The sequence below is a fragment of the Schistocerca americana genome, chromosome 2 (genome assembly GCF_021461395.2).
Source record: "Schistocerca americana isolate TAMUIC-IGC-003095 chromosome 2, iqSchAmer2.1, whole genome shotgun sequence".
In the NCBI taxonomy this organism is placed as follows: domain Eukaryota; kingdom Metazoa; phylum Arthropoda; class Insecta; order Orthoptera; family Acrididae; genus Schistocerca; species Schistocerca americana.
In genome coordinates, this window is record NC_060120.1 from 673,253,865 (window position 1) to 673,274,908 (window position 21,044).

Sequence of the window (21,044 nt, forward strand, 5' to 3'; positions counted from 1 at the left end):
ACAGAACTACCACTAGCCTGAACTACACCCGCTACAAATGCGTATTAAATGCCTCGTTGGACCGTTGGTGCATTCGACATTTGGCATCATTTGCAGAAATGCAAAATCGTGGCTCTACTGTCCATTTTATGTGATCCTCAACCCACTGAAGACATGTGGTTTATCTGCCACTGTGAGCAATGACCTTCTCCGCGGTACCAGACTTCAATCGTTCATTGCATAAAGGTCCCTGCAGGATGTTTGGGAACTGCATTCATTGACAGCAGCAAGTCCTGTCGAGTTTGAAATCGACTGTCCTTATAAGACGTGACATTCGACTCTGGTCCCTGTTTAAGACCACTGCTCGTTCTTAGTGGCTGCGAACAACAGACCATTCCTCGTAGATGCGGTGGCTGCACCAACTTCAGTAACGGTATGGTCATGTGCCCATTCAAAGAGGAAAATTCCTTTCTGGCCTTCTGCCACGGCTCTATATCGACTCATCGTTTCCATACAACGGACTGGTGCATCAACGCCACTTTGTTGCCGCATCTTACGTCAGTAGTGGAGGGTCACAGGACCATCTCGTGCCAGTTCTACACCATGCACAGCGCCCCAAAGCTATTGCTGCAGTGCTCTTTAAGCGATAACTTCTTGTTCGATGAGTTTACTTTGTATCTGAATTTGCGCAACTCGAGCAACCCGTACTAAGCTATCGATAGTGAAATCGCTGTTTTGCTTCCCTTCTTTAAGCTCTAATGTAGATCTTTAAAATCCATAACCTTGCTGTGGCTATTTTCTTGCTTTTTTTTATATCGATGAATTATACTTGCAACCAGACCCGCCCAGAGAAGGTTTTCTTCCTGTACTTAGTTTATTGACTTTCATTATAGCTTGGTTTGAAGAACAACCTAGAGCTCTGATATGTGATGGCTCCGTATTTACAGAGCATGAAGTAAAAAAAAAAAAAAGGTTCAAATGGCTCTGAGCACTATGGGACTTAACATCTGAGGCCATCAGTCCCCTAGAACTTAGACCTACTTAAACCTAACTAACCTAAGGACATCACACACATCCATGCCCGAGGCAGGATTCGAACCTGCGACGGTAAAGGTCGCGCGGTACCCGACTGAAGTGCCTAGAACCGCTCGGCCACATCGGCCGGCAGCACGAAGTCAAATCATATACAAACGTAGCTCACTGACTGCACAATATTCCATATAAAAGCAATTTGCTACGTCGTAATTATAGTAACAAGTCAATGACTAATAAAAAAGAAAAGTTATGTATACAGACAGCAGGAATGGAGTTCATGAGATATGCAAGTGGCTGTAATAAAATGCATAAAATAAGGAATGAAATAATAAGATCAGATTTATAAATCTTTTCAGTTAGTGACAAGATCGAAGAAATAGAATGAAATGGATCGTGTTGATAGAATGTTAGAAAATAGATTATTAAAAAAAAAAGAATGAATCATCTGTCGACTGGAAAGAGAGAACTGGGAAGATCTCGTAAATGTGGATGGATGATATAAACCGGAACTATAGCACCCGACCATTGGATGGTGATGATGATGATGATGATGATCCAACGAACGATGGGCGATTTATATTCTTTCAGTAACAGTTTTTTCTGGGAGTGCTCATTGATACAATTGCTAACAAAAGTAATACAGTTTCTTTCCGAGACATGATACACTCATAGTAAGCGAGACACTGCTTGTTTAGTCTCAATTTGTCCCAATAAACAGAGTCTGCAAGCCTTTGGGCCGTTATCAGTACAAATAAAATCTTCTGAATCGTTTGAATACGTACATATCGATAAGATAATGATCTGAAATCAGATATACAAAATGCGTTAGTGGAACATCTGAAAAGCATTAACTTGAACGACTGGGAAGTGTTAAACAAATGTCTTTTCTTGCCACTCAGTCATCAACAAGATGCCATGTACTGATAAACTGAATCATTACAATTTATGCCGTCTAACGTTCAGCAGCTTCTGCTCTAAGTGGAATTGGAAGATCAACATATAAAGATGTTAGTTTACTTTACAAAGTATACTCATCAACATCATCTTGGATAAGAGTTGTTTCTACAAGAAGACATAAGGTATTCATTACATAAGAACGAACAAAGACTGCGTGAGTTGTATAGTATCGAGCCTCCTGCGTACAAGTATTTAACCAACTAGATATACTACATCTTCTTCTCTTCGATGGCAGAATTATAACACAGAAATTAGACTGTGCCTTTCACAAGTTTCCTATCTTCAAATAACGCCAGAACTTTTCTCACATTGCTTTCAATACGCTTGTTTTGACTTCGAATTTTTTTCTTTTGTCATCAAGCCATTTAAAACTGCTGTGAACATGTCTTTGCTTTCGTAGCAACGATGTATCACGGATATTGAACCACGGCGGGTTATCCCCCTTCTTCACAGTTTTGCCCGGCACATCACTGATCTGATCTGATCTGATCTGATCTGACAACAGTCCAAAGGAAGACATTATGCCGCAATACAGCCGAGTATTTCGCGAAAACTGTGGTTCTCCCAAATCAAGCTATCTAGACGTCGTACCACTAACATAACGTGCATCCAGCTGGGTCACGGCTGTTACCCTCCACATCTTTATAGGATGAAGGTACAACGAAGACCAACCAACTGAAATTGCAGACCTCAACCATGTGATACTAGGATGTTCACGTTATGACAGACAACGCCCCAAGTTTCTTAAGGCCTTGATCAGAGCAGGAGTTCCTCAACCTACATCTGTGACGGACCTGTTTCGACAGCTGATCTCAACGGACTATGTCAGTATTGCCCAGTTTCTGCAAGAAGCGGATATCCAGCTATAAGTCAGTCTCGAAGGTTCAAGCGTAACAAGTTGTGATATATGGACTGCGTTGAGTGCGTAAATGTGCAGAATGCACCATGAAGTTTACCTGGATTAATTTAATTTCTAACGTGTATGGCATATATGGTTTACCATATCTGTAGTTACTCACTTGTCTGGCTAAATGATTAATGCCAAAGAACAAAAAATTATATTTAAAAGAAATGTCCCGACTCTCTAATGTGGTTGATAAACTCTTTCAATTTAAGACAGGTAATTGATCGTCGGGCATAAAAATTTCACACGTGCATGCTACATGTACTCGGCTACCCGAGTAGTCGCTTCCTGTAAGCAGTGCAAGACTCAGCTATAGGGTAAGCCCTAGAGTACGTTCTCTCTCTGGCTGTGCGCGCACCGAGTGTGTGTGTGTGTGTGTGTGTGTGTGTGTGCGTGTATGTGTGTGTGTGTGTGCGTGTATGTGTGTGTGTGTGTGTATGCGTGTCTGTGGACGTAGCGAGGCGCGATCATTAAGTTTTGTCAAGTCGAAAATAATGAAGTTACTTAATTAATTTTCCGTTTTTTTTACACGTACGTGTGTAGTCCTGGCAACCTTTGAAATTTCTGCGCCACAATACCGTTAGCAGGCCGCTAGAACAGCCAAAATAAAATGGCTTAGCTCATGAATAATGTAGCCTATCGTATCGAAATTTCGGTGTGTATCAGGACTACAGACATGCATGTGCTAATAGACTAAAATCATTTACGTAACTTTAACTTTTACAGGTGACAGTTAGAATTTTTGGCTACTTCTTGTAATATCAATGGAATTTTAACTAATGAATGTCCAAGGGCGAGCATGTCATATAATGCACAGAGTCAGATACACAGGATCAGGAAGGACGATTAGAAATGTAGTGTCCTACTAGTGGGCTACCTAACATATTAGACTATTCCCATCCACACACTAACGTTAGCTTGCGCTCGTCTGGAATTTTTTTTTCCAGACAATAATTACTACTAAAGAAATGATCAGATGTATCACTGAATGACAGGAGGATGTTTCTAAGTGATTGCGGGGATGCGCTAGTGCTTCTTGACAGTTCACCAGTCAAACGAAACAGAGCAGTTTGTCTTAAAGTGTACGTCAATGAACACTCGCAACAAGACGGTGTGGCGGAGCGAAGACGACCAGAGAGCCAATTAGAACTAAAGCGTGGGGAGTCGAGCACACTGCTCGTTTGCGCCGAAAGTGCAAAAGAATTGGTCATCGGTCGCGGTCGTAAAATCTGATAAAGCCACGGCTGCAGTTTCACCGGCTGTCAGCAGGGCGAAATACGAGAGGAAAACACGGACTTTCTCCCGGGAGAAGGAGACGCGAGTAACGCGACGGACGCGGATCATAAATACGCCGGCCTGCCTTGCGTCGAGTTCCAGCTGAGCGGTAATTGTTCACTCTCTGTGCTGACCAGACGCTGCGGATTTACGGCACGTGCACAGTGCAAATGACAGACAGGCAGCGCGGACGCCGGTTTCACCTAACTAATGTCCACCACTGCACACACGTCTCTATGTAAACACACGCTTCAGCATTGTCTCATTTCCGTTGTGATAGATCTAAAAGCATTGGGGGAAGGGGCAACAAATGTAGAATGTATGAGTCTGGCGATATACCATCTGCCTTTCGAAAAAATATTATCCACATTATTCCGAAGACTGCAACGGCTGACAAGCGCGAGAATTACCGCACAATCAGCTTAACAGGCCAAGCATCCAGTTGCTGACAAGAATAACATTCAGAAGAAAAGAAAACTGACGAAGTGTTTGGCTGTGGGAAGATTAAAGGCACCAAAGAGACCGTTCTGACGTTGCTGTTGATAATGGAAGCAAGACTAAAGAAAAAGCAAGACACGTTCAGAGGATTTGTAGACTTGGAAAATGCTTTCGACACTGTCAAATGGTGCAAGTGTTCGAAATTCAGAGAAAGATTTGAGTAAGCTTTAGGGAAAGACGGATAATATACAACATGACGAGAACCCAGCGGGAATAATGAGAGCGGAAGACCAACAATGCCCCTACTGTTCGATCTGTACATCGAAGAAGCAATAACGGGAATAAAAGAAAGCTTCAAGAATAGAATTAAAATTGAAGATGAAAAAATATGAATGATAAGGTTTGCTTATGACATTGCTATCCTCAGTGAAAGCGAAGACGAATTACAGGATCTGCTGAATGGAATAACGTTCTAATGAGTATACAATATGGACTGAGAGGAAAGTGAAGATTCAAGTGGTTCAAATGGCTCTGAGCACTATGCGACTTAACTTCTGAGGTCATCAGTCGCCTAGAACTTAGAACTTATTAAACCTAACTAACCTAAGGACATCACACACATCCATGCCCGAGGCAGGATTCGAACCTGCGACCGTAGCGGTCGCTCGGCTCCAGACTGTAGCGCCTAGAACTGCACGGTCACTCCGACCGGCGAAAGTGAAGAAAGATGAAAATAATGAAAAGTGGCAGAGATGACGACAGTGAGAAACTTAACATCAGGATTGATGGTCACAAAGTAGATGATGTTAAAGGAATTCTGCTACCTAGCCAGTAAAATATAGAGTGACGGACGGAGCAAGGAGGACATCAGAAGCAGAGTAGCACTGGCAAAAAGGGAATTCCTGGCCGAGAGAAGTCTACTAGTATCAAACATAGCCCTTAATTTGAGGCAGAAATTTCTGAGAATGTACGTATGGAGCACAGCATTGTATGGTAGTGAAGCGGAATTCTGCTACCTAGGCAGTAAAATATAGAGTGACGGACGGAGCAAGGAGGACATCAGAAGCAGAGTAGCACTGGCAAAAAGGGAATTCCTGGCCGAGAGAAGTCTACTAGTATCAAACATAGCCCTTAATTTGAGGCAGAAATTTCTGAGAATGTACGTATGGAGCACAGCATTGTATGGTAGTGAAGCATGGACTGTGGGAAAACCAGAAGAGGATCGAAGCATTTGAGATGTGGTGCTATAGACGAATGGTGAAAATTAGGTAGACTGCTAAGGTGAGGAATGAGGACATTCTGTGCAGAAGCAGAGAGGAGAGGAATGTGTGGAAAACACCGACAAGAAGAAGGGACAGGATGGTAGGACATCTGAAGACATCAGCGAATAACTTCCACGATACTAGAGGGAGGTGTAGAGGAAGACAGAGACTCGAATAAATCGAGCAAATAATTTAGGATGTAGTTTGCAAGTGCTGCTCTGAGATGAAGAGGTCGGCACAGGAGAGAAATTCGTGGGCGGTCGCATCAAACCAGTCAGAAGACTGATGACACAAAAAAATCTAGATACTAACGTAGATCGTTTTTAAAACAGAAAATAAGTTACTAGAAGTGAAACAGTTCGTTAATAGTCATCCTAGCCAAACTGAAAATATAAATGAAGAATGTTTTACGTACAGTCTTGATTTACAAACAAATCCTTCTCTGAATGTAAACTTCCCGTGAACAAACACAGACGCGGCCAACGTAGATACTGAATATATTAGAACGCGCGCACTGAATTTAGTAGAACATTTCATACAAAGTAAGTCCAGTATTCAGTGCCATGTATTCATCAGCAGCATGTGACTCGAATACATTTACACATACGCAGCACATGTATGCTAACTTTATGGAGGTGACCACAACAATGAGCAGATGGTGGCTCCGTACAATCTTTGATACTCTTATTCGTATGGGAGCTATGAGCATTTCGCAAATTTACAAAAATAACACTTGAGTGCGATCTAGGAATTGTTTTTGAGGTATGATCCGTTGTTTTATTTATTTATTTGAAACAAAAAAGATCAGGATTTACGTCCCTTCGACGACAGTGTCATTAGAGACGAAGCACAAGCTCGGAAAGGGGTAAGATGGGGAACGAAACAGGACCTCTGCTCTTCTAAGGAATCTTCCCTGCATTTGTCTTATGTGGTTTAGGGAAACGACGAAAAAGCTAATCTGGCTGACCGGACGGGCCTTTTAACTGCTGTCCAACCGAATACAAGTCCGATGTCTGATCTCTACACCTTTTTTTAAGTCAACAAGTGTAGAAGTAGGACAGCAGGTTCTGCGTATTCTTGGAATTGTAGTTATCATACAAAATAAACACGCAAAGATGGTCCGATTCTACGAACTTGTGGGTCTGAAAAAGACCTTACTTCTTATACGTTCTTTGGCTAGAGGTCTTTTGCGACAGTATTTCTCCTACATAAGAGACGGGTAAATTACAAACTAGAAGTCGGATTCAGAGGCCAAGTCTTGGCGTACTGCAACACGCCAAAATACCTAGGAATAACACTAGCTAGAACTCTTACAAGCAGCATTTTTCAAACGTATAAAGTCAAAACGAGGAACAACATTCTTCTAAAACTTGCTGGGACCCCATGAGGAGCTAATGTTATGTTTTAAGATCCACAGCCTTGGCTCTAACATACTCTACTGCTGAATGACCTAGTAGATATTGTCGGAAGTTCCATGCGGCTTTTCGCGGATGATGCTGTAGTATACAGAGAAATTGAAGCATTACAAAATTGCAGCGAAATGCAAGAAGATCTGCAGCGGATAGGCACTTGGTGCAGGGAGCGGAAACTGACCCTTAACATAGACAAATGTAATGTATGGTGAATACATAGAAAGAAGGATCCTTTATTGTATGATTATATGATAGCACTGGTAGCAATTACTTCTGTAAAATATCTAGGAGTATAAGCATGGACCTTGCCGTTGGTGGTGAGGCTTGCGTGCCTCAGCGATACAGATAGCTGTACCGTAGGTACAACCACAACGGAGGGGTATCTGTTGAGAGGCCAGACAAACGTGTGGTTCCTGAAGAGGGGCAGCAGCCTTTTCAGTAGTTGCAAGGGAAACAGTCTGGATGATTGACTGATCTGGCCTTGTAATAATAACCAAAACGGCCTTGCTGTGCTGGTACTGCGAACGGCTGAAAGCAAGGGGAAACTACGGCCGTCATTTTTCCCGAGGGCATGCAGCTTTTACTGTATGATTAAATGATGATGGCGTCCTCTTGGGTAAAATATTCCGGAGGTAAAATAGTCCCCCATTCGGATCTCCGGGCGGGGACAACTCAAGAGAATGTCGTTATCAGGAGAAAGAAAACTGGCGTTCTACGGATCGGAGCGTGGAATGTCAGATCCCTTAATCGGGCAGGTAGGTTAGAAAATTTAAAAAGGGAAATGGATAGGTTAAAGTTAGATATAGTGGGAATTAGTGAAGTTCGGTGGCAGGAGGAACAAGACTTCTGGTCAGGTGACCACAGGGTTATAAACACAAAGTCAAATAGGGGTAATGCAGGAGTAGGTTTAATAATGAATAGGAAAATAGGAATGCGGGTAAGCTACTACAAACAGCATAGTGAACGCATTATTGTGGCCAAGATAGACACGAAGCCCATGCCTACTACAGTAGTACAAGTTTATATGCCAACTAGCTCTGCAGATGACGAAGAAATTGAAGAAATGTATGATGAAATAAAATAAATTATTCAGATAGTGAAGGGTGACGAAAATTTAATAGTCATGGGTGACTGGAATTCGAGTGTAGGAAAAGGGAGAGAAGGAAACGTAGTAGGTGAATATGGATTGGGGCTAAGATATGAAAGAGGAAGCCACCTGGTAGAATTTTGCACAGAGCACAACTTAATCATAGCTAACACTTGGTTTAAGAATCATGATAGAAGGTTGTATACATGGAAGAACCCTGGATGTACTAGAAGGTATCAGATATATTATATAATGGTAAGACAGAGATTTAGGAACCAGGTTTAAATTGTAAGACATTTCCAGGGGCAGATGTGGACTCTGACCACAATCTATTGGTTATGAACAGTAGATTAAAACTGAACAAACTGCAAAAAGGTGGGAATTTAAGGAGATGGGACCTGGATAAACTGAAAGAACCAGAGGTTGTACAGAGTTTCAGGGAGAGCATAAGGGAACAATTGACAGGAATGGGGGAAAGAAATACAGTAGAAGAAGAATGGGTAGCTTTGAGGGATGAAGTAGTGAAGGCAGCAGAGGATCAAGTAGGTAAAAATACGAGGGCTAGTAGAAATCCTTGGGTAACAGAAGAAATATTGAATTTAATTGATGAAAGGAGAAAATATAAAAATGCAGTAAATGAAGCAGGCAAAAAGGAGTAGAAACGTCTCAAAAATGTGATCGACAGGAAGTGCAAAATGGCTAAGCAGCGATAGCTAGAGGACAAATGTAAGGATGTAGAGGCTTATCTCACTAGGGGTAAGATAGATACTGCCTACAGGAAAATTAAAGAGACCTTTGGAGATAAGAGAACCACTTGTATGAACATCAAGAGCTCAGATGGAAACCCAGTTCTAAGCAAAGAAGGGAAAGCAGAAAGGTGGAAGGAGTATATAGAGGGTCTATACAAGGGCGATGGACTTGAGGACAATATTATGGAAATGGAAGAGGATGTAGATGAAGATGAAATGGGAGATACGATACTGCGTGAAGAGTTTGACAGAGCACTGAAAGACCTGAGTCGAAACAAGGCCCCGGGAGTAGACAACATTCCATTGGAACTACTGACGGCCTTGGGAGAGCCAGTCCTGACAAAACTCTACCATCTGGTGAGCAAGATGTACGAAACAGGAGAAATACCCTCAGACTTCAAGAAGAATATAATAATTCCAATCCCAAAGAAAGCAGGTGTTGACAGATGTGAAAATTACCGAACAATCAGTTTAATAAGTCACAGCTGCAAAATACTAACTCGAATTCTTTACAGACTAATGGAAAAACTAGTAGAAGCCGACCTTGGGGAAGATCAGTTTGGATTCCGTAGAAATACTGGAACACGTGAGGCAATACTGACCTTACGACTTATCTTAGAAGAAAGATTAAGGAAAGGCAAACCTACGTTTCTAGCATTTGTAGACTTAGAGAAAGCTTTTGACAATGTTGACTGGAATACTCTCTTTCAAATTCTAAAGGTGGCAGGGGTAAAATACAGGGAGCGAAAGGCTATTTACAATTTGTACAGAAACCAGATGGCAGTTGTAAGAGTCGAGGGACAAGAAAGGGAAGCATTGGTTGGGAAGGGAGTGAGACAGGGTTGTGGCCTCTCCCCGATGTTATTCAATCTGTATATTGAGCAAGCAGCAAAGGAAACAAAAGAAAAATTCGGAGTAGGTATTAAAATCCATGCAGAAGAAATAAAAATTTTGAGGTTCGCCGATGAAATTGTAATTCTGTCAGAGACAGCAAAGGACTTGGAAGAGCAGTTGAACGGAATGGAGAGTGTCTTGAAAGGAGGATATAAGATGAACATCAACAAAAGCAAAACGAGGATAATGGAATGTAGTCGAATTAAGTCGGGTGATGCTGAGGGTATTAGATTAGGACATGAGACACTTAAAGTAGTAAAGGAGTTTTGCTATTTGGGGAGCAAAATAACCGATAATGGTCGAAGTAGAGAGGATGTAAAATGTAGACTGGCAATGGCAAGGAAAGCGTTTCTGAAGAAAAATTTGTTAAGATCGAGTATTGATTTAAGTGTCAAGAAGACGTTTCTGAAAGTATTTTTATGGAGTGTAGCCATGTATGGAAGTGAAACGTGAACGATAAATAGTTTGGACAAGAATAGAATAGAAGCTTTCGAATGTGGTGCTACAGAAGAATGCTAAAGATTAGATGGGTAGATCACATAACTAATTAGGAAGTATTGAATAGGATTGGGGAGAAGAGAAGTTTGTGGCACAACTTGACCAGAAGAAGGGATCGGTTGGTAGGACATGTTCTGAGACATCAAGGGATCACCAATTTAGTACTGGAGGGCAGCGTGGAGGGTAAAAATCGTAGGGGGAGACCAAGAGATGAATACACTAAGCAGATTCAGAAGGATGTAGGTTGCAGTAGGTACTGGGAGATGAAGAAGCTTGCACAGGATAGAGTAGCATGGAGAGCTGCATCAAACCAGTCTCAGGACTGAAGACCACCTCAACAACAACAACATGCGTACAGAACGATTTGAAGTGGAATGATCATATAAAATTAATTGTTGGTAAGGTGGGTACCAGGTTGAGATTCATTGGGAGAGTCCTTAGAAAATGTAGTCCATCAACAAAGGAGGTGGCTTACAAAACACTCGTTCGACCTATACTTGAGTATTGCTCATCAGTGTGGGATCCGTACCAGGTCCGGTTGACAGAGGAGATAAGGAAGATCCAAAGAAGAGCGGCACGTTTCGTCACATGGTTATTTGGTAAGCGTGATATCGTTACGGAGATGTTTAGCAAATTCAAGTGGCAGACTCTGCAAGAGAGGCGCTCTGCATCGAGGTGTAGCTTGCTGTCCAGGTTTCGAGAGGGTGCGTTTCGTCACAGGGTTATTTGGTAAGCGTGATAGTGTTACGGAGATGTTTAGCAAATTCAAGTGGCAGACTCTGCAAGAGAGGCGCTCTGCATCGCGGTGTAGCTTGCTGTCCAGGTTTCGAGAGGGTGCGTTTCTGGATGAGGTATCGAATGTATTGTTTCCCCCTTATTATACCTCCCGAGGAGATCACGAATGTAAAATCAGAGAGATTAGAGCGCGCACGGAGGCTTTCCGGCTGTCGTTCTTCCCGCGAACCATACGCGACTGGAACAAGAAAGGGAGGCAATGACAGTGGCTCGTAAAGTGCCCTCCGCCACACACTGATGGGTGGAGTATAAATGTAGATGTGGATGTAGATGGATACTCATGTTCGACCTGGATCAATAGTATTCACACTAAGAAGGTAGACGCGCAACTCAATCAGGCAATGCGAATAATAATAGGGTGCATTCGTAGTACAAACACAAAATGGCTTCCTGATCTTAGCAATATACCTCCTCCAGCTCTTACCAGATCAGAAACTCTCCTGAATGTCTGGAACAACATTCAGAAGAATGTTCAAATGTGTGTGAATTCTTATGGGACTTAACTGCTAAGGTCATCATTCCCTAAGCTTACACACTACTTAACCTAAATTATCCTAAGGACAAACACACAGACCCATACCCGAGGGAGGACTCGAACCTCTGCCGGGACCAGCCGCACAGTCCATGACTGCAGTGCCTTAGTTCAAAAGAATCCTTAGCAACCTTATCATAGAGTTATTGCACAAGAAGGACAGCGACGCTCTAAATCAAAGAAAACGTTGTGACGCGCAGCTAACGACCTTGTTGGATCCTGTTTCAGTGTTAACCATTCAAGGGCAGTGCAGTGGGAACAGTTATCGGTAGTCAACAAATGTCTAGTCGAGAACCCTTCCATGCGGATACAAGGAATCTATCTCCCCAGACGTCAATAGAAGATCATGAACCGGATTCGAAACGGACAAGGCAGATGTGGTAATTTAGTATACAAATGAGCTTGGGCTAGTTCTGCAAATTGTGACTGTGGTGCCTCTTAACAGTCAATCCATCACATAACAGCTGACTGTCCTCTTGCAGCGTATAAAGGGAGGATAATGGAAATTCACAATGCATAGGGTGCAGCAATCGAATGGCTCAGGGAACAAGATCTGGAGATGTAAGATTGTACAAGCTTGTGATTATGCACATTTGTTGTTTTTGTCATACGATAAATAAATACATCAGAAATAACCATAACAGCTGCAACTACTCCAGTGAATCCGTAGGGTGTTACAGGCTTTTGGAGTGCTAGCCAAGGAACAGAAATTTCAGTAACCTTTAGGTCTGTTGTGTACCATCTAACGTCTTTCTAGTCCTTTCAACACATACTTGCAGTTATACATACGATATTGAGTACTGTACATCTCTAGATGTGTTTGTACCTCTAAAACAGTCTGAATATGACGTAAATTTGCGTGTAACTAATGCGATATTCGTCGATATGTTATAATGCATGGAGCTAAACGAGTCTGAAGCCACCAGTTGGACTTGTAAAAATTATTCCCAGCGTGCGCAGTACTCCTGCTGGCTTCGTTAAGAAGCTTTTTTAAACTGGTCTAACGGACATCAACCCGTAGAACAGTGTTGGTCTCTTACAACGGTGCAAGAGACTCCAGCGCTCTGAGTCTTTGCAGATAAATGAATTACGAAAATGTGGAAACAGGTTGTAACGGAAGCAATAGCAGACTTATTTGCAAGCCGTTTCTTGCGACGATGCTTAGCTGTGTCCGTTAATCTCATTACATATCCTTATCTAAAGTTTGGCTCGCCTACGATTAAATTATGAAATCAATTCACTGGTTGACATTTCAAAGATCTGACATATCGATTCTTGGTACAGATACTAAGGCTTTATCTCTTCTTGCGATTAAAAAGCCGTCGTTTTATCGATAGATTCGGTTTCGTATACAACATTGTTTCTTATTATAGCACTGTCTCTCGTCTCGTAAGAGTCTGGACTACTTCATTAGCGTACGTCTCTTCTGACAGAGCATTTAAATAGATATTATTTTCTTCGAAAATATGTTTTATAATGTGTCCTAAATGACTTCAAAGAAACCTTTGAGTTATTTACGCGGTCCAGACACTTTAATGCGACCACCGCCTATGTTCGGCGTCAACGTGCAATAATCGGCAGGTGGTAGTACTAGTAGTGGAGGGTACATAAATCGCGTCGAAATGGGGGGGGGGGGGGACGCGATAACAGTACAATCGTTGTTGTAATGCTCAAACGGAGCAATTTATCTGACATCCAAAACGACACGTTTATTGGCTTTCGGGCCAATGATGGCAGCATTTTCGAAATGGTTAAGTTTCTAAAATGTTCGCATCTACATCTAAACTGTTGGCATCTACATCTACGTGATTACTCTGCTATTTACAATAAAGTGCCTGGCAGAGGGTTCAATGAACCACCTTCATGCTGTCTCTCTACCGTTCCACTCTCGAAAGGTACGCGGGAAAAACGAGCACTTAAATTTTTCCGTGCGAGCCCTGATTTCTCTTATTTTATCGTGATGATATACTGAGTATATTGCCTTAGCATAACATCCAGGAAACTAGGTTCATCCCAAAAATTGAAAACATGAGTTATGGATTTAAGTTAAGAACTATAATAGTAACAAACTGTCATAACTATAACAACACCGTAATTTGCAAAACATAAAATCGAAATGTGCACTGACAACTGTCAGTACCTCACTTGGTGCTCCGACTGTGAACACGGGTCTGACGACTCTGCCAGTGTGATCGTGTAAGTGAGAGGAACGCTGCTTTTTTCAGTCGTTTCCACCTGCGTTCGGGAAGTCAGTCTTTCCTTTACTCTCTTCCCTTTAGTCAAATTCCTCCTGTTTTCTGGCTCTACCTGTGGACGTACGAACCGTGTCAATTTGTTGTTGATTGCAGGTTCGGTCAGAGACTGGCGATGTGTGCCTTTATCTGACTGCAACGTTGCCGGTCAGGTCGTAAAACCATTCACATGGCCAGGCCCTCGAAGAAACGACTGAAAAGTACCCTGTGTTAAATGTGGCTTGCAATTTATATAACACCGTGACATTTTCATGCTAGTTTACACTCTGAAGGTAGCTGTTAAACTTGGAAACTGATGGAATGACTGAGTTCAGCTGTTCACCTCAGCTGAACCGTTTAAGATACTATAATTATGTTTTCTAGCAGATGAACAGTGGAAAAGTCCGCTATAAATGATGTGCAGTCTCTTTTCGTATCTTTATTAATTACGAGGAATAACAGACACAATTTCACTTTTTCAAATGGACTTATAATAAGTTCTGTCGCCAGTATCGTAGTTGTAAAAGAGATGGTTTTCAACGGCGTTTCACTCTTCAAAATCTTTCTACTGGTTTCGAAGAAAATACAGTATTTAAAACTTAACATTTAGCAATTTTGAACACGAAACCGAGTCCTCGGGTCTGTAGAAATTCGTGTTGTTATAGGGAACTGTCTCAGCAGGGTGATGAGGGCCTCCAGCTTGTCGCAGCTAAGTAAATCTGCTTACAAAAGCGGGAATAGCGGAGAAAAAATGAATTTAGAACTGATGCTAATCACACTAGGCTACAAGTAGCTGGATCGACACACCAACTGGAAGGCAAAGGACGTGGCATCTAAGGACGACTGACCAGTTATCTAACGCAACATTTCTGCTCTTGTTTCTGCCACAGCCTTGCAAGAAAAATTCACGTCACAAACACTACTCATTTGCTGGCTGGCTCTGAGCACTATGGGACTTAACATCTATGGTCATCAGTCCCCTAGAACTTAGAACTACTTAAACCTAACTAACCTAAGGACATCACACAACACCCAGCCATCACGAGGCAGAGAAAATCCCTGACCCCGCCGGGAATCGAACCCGGGAACCCGGGCGTGGGAAGCGAGAACGCTACCGCACGACCACGAGATGCGGGCACTCATTTGCAAACAGGGAATTGAGATACATAGATTGTTAAATAATAACTTCACATCATGAGTTTACTGTCAAGATACAATCCTACATTGTAAAATTATGTTAGCAACAACTTCTTTAAAATTCAATTTGCGTCATTATGTGTTAGAAATACCTACGATCTAGTGCAATGCAATACGCGTTGCAGTCGCTGATGTAAGGACTTGTGGTCAGACTAAAGAGATTCTTCCGACATTTTTTCACAATGTGATACTTTAAATGATCTTCAATAGCAGGAACTTAGGAATATTCATCTTTCAGTTTACCCCAGACGAAAAAGCGCCGTAGCGCCAAATCAGACGAACATGCTGGCCGACTGATTACGCCTTCGTGTCTTATCCACCGACCGGGAAAGAGCTGGGTCAGTGCTTTCCTAGCCACAACCGAATTGTGACTCGGGCATCCATCATACTTATTACACGAACAACTACTCACTGTAAGTGGCAGTTGCTCTAAGAGAGCTGGTAGCACTTCGGTAAGAAATTGTGCACATATTTTACTGTTAAGATTTCTGCACTGAAGTAATGACCGTTCAAGTGTCTCCAACAATCCTACACCAAACGTTCACAAGCTACTGCCTCTGAGGCTCAACATTCTTAGGCCATTCTGGGTTGTCAGTGGACAAGTGGTGCATATTTCTTACATTCAGCTTTCTATGATTGGCAACGGCAGCTATAACGGTAAAGAGAAATCTACGGGAGGCGTTCAACAACTAATGCAGCGCTCTTTTCTGAAAGCAGGTTGATTTTATTCAGGACTTCGATTCACCATATTATTCTCCATCTTTTGGCTACAAAACCCTGTCTTTCAGCATAATCTTCATTCAGTGGTATGGCCTTATGCCACCTTACTGAGAGAATCTCTGTGCCCGCATGGTACCAATCTACTGGTCGACGTCGTAGCCGAAGTCTTGCTGTATCAAGAGCTTCCGCACCATTCACATACTGCTCCCTCGGAGTGCATCCATCATTGGGCCAAATACGTGGAAGTTGGAACGTGCGAGAGCCGGGCTGTAGGGTGGATGAGGAAGAACAATTCAATGAAGTTTTGTGAGCCCCTCTCGGATACACATACTTGTGTGAGTACTTGCGTTGTCGTGGAGAAGGAAGAGATCATTTGCACGTCTGTCGCGACGAACGCGCTGAAGTCGCTTCAGCAATTTTCTGAAGGTAGCACAATACACTTCACAGTTGATGGTTGCACCATGAGGGAGGACATCAAATGGAATAACTCGTTCAGAGTCCCAGAAGACAGTCACCATGACTATGTGGGCTGAGAGTGCGGCTTGGGACTTTTTCTTCGGAGGAGAGGTGGTGTGGCGCCACTCCAGGGACTGCCGTTTTGTTTCCGGTTCGAAGTGATGAACCCGTGTTTCATCGCCTGCGACGGTTTTCGGCAAAAAATTGTCATGACCAGCCACCTTACGCGCAAGCAGTTCCGCACAGATGATCCTTCGTTGCTCTTTATGGTCTTCTCTTAGTACTCCAGCTGATGGACATATGTGTCAGCACTGTCAACAGAGAAGTCCACTTGTGCAGCGAGGCGTCTGATTATGATCCGTCTATTTCCTCAGATGAGAGTGTCCGCACATTTCAGGAGTCACAGCTGTGTGCGGCCGGCCGGCACGCTCGAGATCGGAAAGGTTTGCGCGAACTTGTTGCGATGATGACAGGCGCCTCGCCCAGCGATTCACCGTGCTTTTGTTTACTGCCAGGTCTCCGTAGACATTCTACAAGCGCCTATGAATATCTGTGATGTTCTGGTTTTCCGCCAAAAGAAACTCAATGACAGCTGAATTAGTATCTCTTATTGAAGGAAATAGTGCGCATATAGTATTAGGAACGGAAAGTTGGTTAAAACCGGAAGTGAACAGTAACGAAATCCTAGACACAGAATGGAATATATACCGCAAGGATAGGATAAACGCCAATGGTGGAGGAGTATTTATAGCAGTAAAGAATTCAATAATATCCAGTGAAGTTATTAGCGAATGCGAATGTGAAATAATCTGGGTTAAGTATCAAAGGTGGGTCAGATATGATAGTCGGATGCTTCTATAGACCACCTGCATCAGCAACCGTAGTAGTTGAGCGCCTCAGAGAGAACCTGCAGAACGTCGTGAAGAAGTTTCGTGATCATACTATTGTAATAGGGGGAGACTTCAATCTACCAGGTATAGAATGGGATAGTCACACAATCAGAACTGGAGCCAGGGACAGAGACTCTTGTGACATTATCCTGACTGCCTTGTCCGAGAATTACTTCGAGCAGATAGTTAGAGAACCAACTCGTGAAGCTAACGTTTTAGACCTCATAGCAACAAATAGACCGGAACTTTTCGACTCCGTGAATGTAGAAGAGGGTATCAGTGATCATAAGTCAGTGGTTGCATCAATGACTACAAGTGTAATAAGAAATGCCAAGAAAGGAAGGAAAATATATTTGCTTAACAAGAGTGATAGGGCACAAATCGCAGAATATCTGAGTGACCACCATCAAACGTTCATTTCTGAGGAAGAGGATGTGGAACAAAAATGGAAAAAATTCAGAAATATCGTCCAGTACGCCTTAGATAAGTTCGTACCGACTAAGGTCCAAAGCGGGGGGAAAGATCCACCGTGGTATAACAATCATGTACGAAAGGTACTACGGAAACAAAGAAAGCTTCATCATAGGTTTAAGAGTAGTCGAATCATAGCTGATAAGGAAAAGCTGAACGAAGCGAAAAAGAGCGTAAAGAGAGCAATGAGAGAAGCATTCAACGAATTCGAACATAAAACATTGGCAAAGAATCTGAACAAGAACCCTAAAAAGTTTTGGTCATATGTAAAATCGGTAAGCGGATCTAAATCCCCTATTCAGTCACTCGTTGACCACGATGGCACTGAAACAGAGGACGACCAAAGAAAGGCAGAAATACTGAATTCAGTGTTCCGAAACTGTTTCACTGCGGAAAATCGTAACACGGTCCCTGACTTCAGCCGTCGCACGGACGCCAAAATGGAAAATATTGAAATAAACGATATCGGAATTGAAAAACAACTGCTATCACTTAGTAGCGGAAAAGCATCCGGACCAGACGAGATACCCTTAAGATTCTACAGTGATTATGCTAAAGAACTTGCCCCCTTTCTATCAGCAATTTATCGTAGATCGCTGGAAGAACGTAAAGTACCTAGCGACTGGAAGAAAGCGCAGGTCGTTCCCATTTTCAAGAAGGGTCATAAATCAGATGCGAATAATTATAGGCCTATTTCGCTTACGTCAATCTGTTGTAGAATAATGGAACATGTTTTGTGTTCTCGTATTATGACGTTCTTAGATAATACAAATCTCCTTCATCATAACCAACATGGATTCCGCAAACAGAGATCATGTGAAACTCAGCTCGCCCTATTTGCCCAAGAAATTCACAGTGCCGTAGACACTGGCGAGCAGATTGATGCCGTATTCCTGGACTTCAGGAAGGCATTTGATACGGTTCCGCACTTACGTTTAGTGAAAAAAATACGAGCTTACGGAATATCGGACCAGATTTGTGATTGGATTCAGGATTTCCTAGAAGAAAGAACACAACATGTCATTCTTAACGGTTCAAAATCTGCAGATGTAGAGGTAATTTCGGGAGTACCGCAGGGAAGCGTGATAGGACCTTTATTGTTTACAATATACATAAATGACTTAGTTGACAACATCGGTAGCTCCGTGAGGCTATTTGCAGATGACACGGTTGTCTACAAGAAAGTAGCAACATCAGAAGACTCGTACGTACTCCAGGAGGACCTGCAGAGGATTAATGCATGGTGCGACAGCTGGCAGCTTTCCCTAAACGTAGATAAATGTAATATAATGCGCATACATAGGGGCAGAAATCCATTCCAGTACGATTATGCCATAGGTGGTAAATCATTGGAAGCGGTAACGACCGTAAAATACTTAGGAGTTACTATCCGGAGCGATCTGAAGTGGAATGATCACATAAAACAAATAGTGGGAAAAGCAGGCGCCAGGTTGAGATTCATAGGAAGAATTCTAAGAAAATGTGACTCATCGACGAAAGAAGTAGCTTACAAAACGCTTGTTCGTCCGATTCTTGAGTATTGCTCATCAGTATGGGACCCTTACCAGGTTGGATTAATAGAAGAGATAGACATGATCCAGCGAAAAGCAGCGCGATTCGTCATGGGGACATTTAGTCAGCGCGAGAGCGTTACGGAGATGCTGAACAAGCTCCAGTGGCGGACACTTCAAGAAAGGCGTTACGCAATACGGAGAGGTTTATTATCGAAATTACGAGAGAGCACATTCCGGGAAGAGATGGGCAACATATTACTACCGCCCACATATATCTCGCGTAATGATCACAACGAAAAGATCCGAGAAATTAGAGGAAATACGGAGACTTACAAGCAGTCGTTCTTCCCACGCACAATTCGTGAATGGAACAGGGAAGGGGGGATCAGATAGTGGTACAATAAGTACCCTCCGCCACACACCGTAAGGTGGCTCGCGGAGTATAGATGTAGATGTAGACAGCTCTCTGTTTGGAACGCACTTCCACTACAGATGCATTTCTGAAGGCTACGTATGGCGCCGTCGCTTCATGAAACTATAGAAGCTGATACGGGGATATTCCACGATATCCCACAACAAAATCCGCATTTTTCAACCGAAATGTCCGAGAAAAAAAAAGTTACATTACTTATTGAACACCCATCGTATAAAGCAAGATCCTATTGTCCTGGTGTCGCATCAGAACCAAATGACAGAAGTCCATGCGTCTTCTGCAATTCCGCTGGTTTATCTGCTCGTGAAGGTTTTTGCGTGCAAAACGCGAACAACGCTGCCCTGACATTTTCCAGAGGCGCTCGCAATTTCTTTCGAACTAAGATACGGATTATGAACAACATCTGTCGGATCACCTACGTTTTTCGCTCCAGTCGTTGCAAGTTTGCTGCGTCCCCTTTGCGTAGTATTCCAGTGCCCTTCCAGTTACAATTTGATTGTCATTCTTGTTGGCCTCTGTCTATCGTGACTCTTTTGTGCTTACAACTCAGCTGTTCTATTCGTGTTCTTTCTGTATTCTACGTAAAGTAGCATAGTATATAATTTCTCTTGCTTTGTGAAAGACATTTATTTTTCACTAACGAGCACTTGACACACGTGAACGACACAGGCCCATTTCCTCAGTGCCTCTTCTATACCGGTATCTCTGCGACGCGACACCGTGTTCCCACTTAATCCGACGCGACATATTTCATCACTTGAGCACGAAATCACTAACTGCGGCACCAGACAGCAATCACTTTCATGTCGAAAACATGTAAGCCTCGATGTAATTATTGTAATTACTCCAAACGTATTTTGAAAAGTGGAACGTCGTTATACTGGAGTTCCAGTACAGCACTCGTGGTTGTCGCATCGCGGTCGCGAAGTGGGGCCGAGGCACTTGCAGATAAGTTTTACAGTCTGACGATGATTTATGGATTTGTAGTTTTAGCTTGACGATGTCCACTATGGACAAACGGTAGTTAATGTTATTCTGAAGAAGGTTGGGTTATCCCGACTGAAACCTAGGTAAATTCTAGGTAAACGGTGCAACTGAGGCTGTTGATTATTAAAATTAAAATTAATATTTATACAGTTGCTGACAGGGTTGCGAAATGTTGAAGATCGTTAAATTCGCCTCTTTTAGAACTACAATACTAGCAGTAGATATTACTGTGGTTCCATTTAAAAAAAGCAAAGCTGACACCGATAGTCCTGTAATTAATATAGCTATGAAAAGGTACTATCCTTCTTTTAGCGAAGAACTAATAATT

General features: G+C 42.6%; 1 protein-coding gene across 1 annotated transcript in view; it reads right to left on the bottom strand.

Moving 5' to 3' along the window:
* Positions 1-21,044, bottom strand: part of LOC124594819 (SH2 domain-containing protein 4B-like) — a 639,722-nt gene that overhangs the window by 387,481 nt on the left and 231,197 nt on the right. The window lies entirely within an intron of this gene.